The following is a 4,030-nucleotide window of genomic DNA, read 5'->3' as shown; positions in this document are numbered from 1 at the left end:
AACTAGAATACTGGGAAAATGTGATCAGCAAAAGTAGGCGTCGGTTGTTGCCATTGAAGTCCTGACAGGCAGAACCCTAAAACCAGACAACATTTTAGACAAGCACTGTGCAACATCTCCAGGCTACCATTATTTTTTTTAATAAGCAGAAAGTCTAGAGATGATAACAACAGTTTATTTTGCATATGTGGTTTTTTTCTTGATTCCATAGAGTTTATCAATTCTTATAATTAAACTCTAGCCAGTTGACACCCTTGCAACTTCAAGGACTGGTAGTGTGCTATATTTTCTCATGTTTTCTAAGTTTTGGTTTTGCAAAGCCCTATGTGACTTTTTCATGGTATTTGTACGTACAGCTCTTTTAAAAAGGAATTTTAAGATCTCCATCAATTTAAAGTAAATAATGTTTGGTTGTCACAATAAAAGTGAACTGGTCTCTTTCTTAATGTCATAACAACTAAACTTGGCAGAATTTTTAATTTTATCTGTGAAATATTTCCTTAATTAACGATTACTCTGGAGACCCTAGTTATCAGAAAAATCATACATTTTCTACCTGTGAATTTTGCTGCATACAGAAAGTGCCCTTTCCTTGGGAAGTTGCTGTGTTTCATTTCTTTAGCTGGACTTTTAACTAGACTACACAGCAACTCTGTAAAGAAACAGTTCCTAAAAACGGGAACTTCTGCATTTAAGAAAGTCCCCACTTTTGTGCCAACTATTATTAGTGAGGAGGAAAGTCTTACTCTCTGGAGCATGTATGGAAGGGTGTAAAGATTCTTTTGAAAGTCTTATTCACATTATAGAACAGCAAATGACATTTTTACAGTATTTTTTTGTAAGACAAACTATTTTGTGCCTTGAATTTGGTAAATGTGTATTAGTGAAACGTAAAAGTGAACTTCTACCTCTGTATCTAAATGTATACCATCCACTTGTAAATTACTATAAACTATTATGTGATTGCTTTTTTTAGAATGTCTTGTTTAAATAGCAAACAATGTTTAAGGCTATTAAAATAAGCCATCTTTTACTAATTAATTGGGAAGTTTTATAATGGACTGATTAAATATAAAGAATTAACTTACATAGAGTGGACTGTGTGATTATTAGTTATCAGCATTGTTGTAGAGAAAATCATTGTGTTCTTTTCTTCATGCTGTGTCCCACCTTAAAGAAAAATTTTGAATGGGATTATGTTCCAGAACAGATGTTAATAATTAGGGGTCATACACTCACATTTCATATATTACCATCTACTTAGACTTTATATCAGGGCAGGTTTATGCTAGAAATGGGATTTGTGCTGGTTTGGCTGCACCACAAATCTGCATTGTAGCCAAAAACAGAAGAGTCCTCACTCAGCGCTGATGACCCCAAGACTAATCTTACAGAATAGCTTAATTCTACATTTAAATTTAACATAACATAATGCTAACACTCTTCATAAAGACAGTTAACATAACATAATGCTAACACTCTTCATAAAGACAGTTAACATAATGCTAACACTTAACATAATGCTAACACTCTTCATAAAGACAGTTCTTTCCCTAAACGTGAACTCTTCTGGTCCTTCTGGTCAAGCCTGCATTCTTATGTTGATCGCTTAAGTGATTACCAAGTTTACTTCTCTTGCTGATTATTCATCTAAACCCTTCACCCACCTTAAGATTAATGCCAACTTTGAATATGTCCTCTTTTCTGTCATCTATCTCACTCAGGTGAGTGTACAGGGATATTGAAATCAAGCTGACCCTACAGATAGCCCCCCCACCCCCAACTAGTACTAACTTCTTTCTCTCTCCCTCCAACACACACACACACACACACACACACACACACATTACCTCATTAACCTTTCAATCATATTGAGTGGGACCCAGGAATCAAAAGTTTTGAAGCCCATAAACATAAATTCCAACTATTGTTTTCCTGCTTGATTTACCAGGTTTGCTGCTCTGTCACAAAAGATTAGATTAGCTTGACAGGATTGAACTACATGAAGCCAGACTGGGTTGGGATTTTTTTTTTTTTCTTTTTTAAGTATCCTGTTTCCTTGAAAGGCTATAGCTTTCAAATTTTTCCCAAGTAAAAAAAAAGTCAAATGTCTTTTTCAAAGGTTTCTTTTCCAACTGGCAGATATAATTCTTAATTGTTGTTGACCTGAATCTTGGAGATTTGCTTTTGTCTCCAACAAAATATAAAACCAGTGGGGGTTGGGAGGGGAGGGGAGAAAGTAGTTCTTTCCATGCCAAATTTATTGCCTGTGTCTCTAAGGAGGAGAGAAAGCAAGGACTCAGTGGGTCAGAAGCAGCTGGGACATGGGACCAGAGAACATGAGTCAGCATTCACCATAGTTGAACAAGTGCAGCAGACATCTCTAGGCCCAAGGGCCTAAACTAGGACTCAAGTAGCTTGCAGTTAACTCACAAGTTCAAATACAAGTAACTGTGTCCATATGCCACAAATGAATCCTTGGATTATGATGAGATCTCGGCAAGATAGGGACCTGAGAGGTATCGGTAGAGAAATAACCTAGAAGCTTGATGATACAAATGATGAAGATATGAATGGGAGCAGGCATTTCCAGGGAACTATGAGTTGGAGTTGAAGAAAGAATACCATACTCATTGTGCCTGAAACAGGACTTATGAAGAGAATGTCATGCTTTCCCTGAGATGGTCTCAGTATGAGGATGCCTTCAGAACGAGACTGGGTGCTTGAAATGATAGAGAAGAACTTCTTTTTTTTTAAGATTTATTTACTTATGCATACAAAACTGGCATACAGGCCAGAGATGCAGGGGTGGTAAGAGAATTCACCAGAGACAGAGCATGGAGCAGAACAGGCCATCTGATGAAGTACACTGCTGAGGGGGCAGTGGACAGGTCAGGAGAGGTCTGCCATGCCATGTGGGTCACCTCCAGGGTGGGGATCGAACTCATGCTGAAGTGGTTTTAGCTTCTTAGTGCTGTGCTTTAACTCTTTGTGCCACCAGGGAGGGCCAGAACTAGAACTTTTCAGGCAGGAAAACAACATGAACAGAGTTGTAATGTTAATAGAATCAATTTAAGCCGTCTTAATTGTGAGACCTAGGAGAGCAATTAGGAGGGGAACTATTGTAATAGTTAACTAAAATGTGATAGGGTCTGCAGTGAGGAAAGGAAAAGAGGGGTATCCCTGGTGGCACAAGGGGTTAAAGCACAGCACTATAAAGCAATCTGCAGCTACTGCAGCACAAGTTTGATCCCAGACAGGGAGTTGACTCACGTGGCACAGAAGACCTCTCTTGTCTCACCCGCTTCTTCCCTCCACTCCATACCCATGGTCTGTACTCAGCTCTTGTATGCATAAATAAATAAACCCTTTTTAAAAAGAGAGAAAGGAAGGGAGTTTATGAAGTGAGATCTCCACAAAGTGTGCTTTCACTGATGGCACAGAAATCTTAACTTTTAAGCTCAATGACCAAAGAGTGGTTTGTCGAGAGTGGCTGTTTTTAAGTGAAAGCAATGGAATCAATAGTGAATCTGGCTTTAGAAATGTTGCATTTGAAATGCCAGGTGACAGGTACTGCCATCTGGAGATGATGCTCCGGAGAGGATAGGGCCATGATTCTGGACTCATGGACATAAGAGCTGTGCAGTGAGTGATGGAGTGGAACAGTGCAGAATGAAAAGGTCCAGAGGCCAAAACTTGGAGACCATGAAGGAGCAGTCAAAGGAAGTCATAAAAGGTGAGGCTGGAACAAGTTAGGAGGGGAACTTCCTCCTCCCAAGAAGAAAGCAGACTAGAAACAATTATCTCCTCTGCCTGGACCTAATCTCCAGTCTGAGTCACATTTAAGAAACCTCAGTCTGGCCCAAGAAAAAGAATCTGTGTGGCCAGCCCCGGGGCAGAGGTCCAAAAGGTGAAGGCCAGTGTTAACAGATAGCACATGGCGGCTTTAGCTGTGCACTCGGGTTTCTAGTAACTGAATCCATTGTTAAAACGACCAAAGGGAAATTTCTTCCGAAATGAAGCCTGGAAA

This window comes from Condylura cristata, unplaced genomic scaffold, assembly GCF_000260355.1.
Source record: "Condylura cristata isolate star-nosed mole 26May11 unplaced genomic scaffold, ConCri1.0 scaffold00009, whole genome shotgun sequence".
Lineage (NCBI taxonomy): Eukaryota > Metazoa > Chordata > Mammalia > Eulipotyphla > Talpidae > Condylura > Condylura cristata.
Note: the sequence above shows the minus strand (reverse complement) of the source record.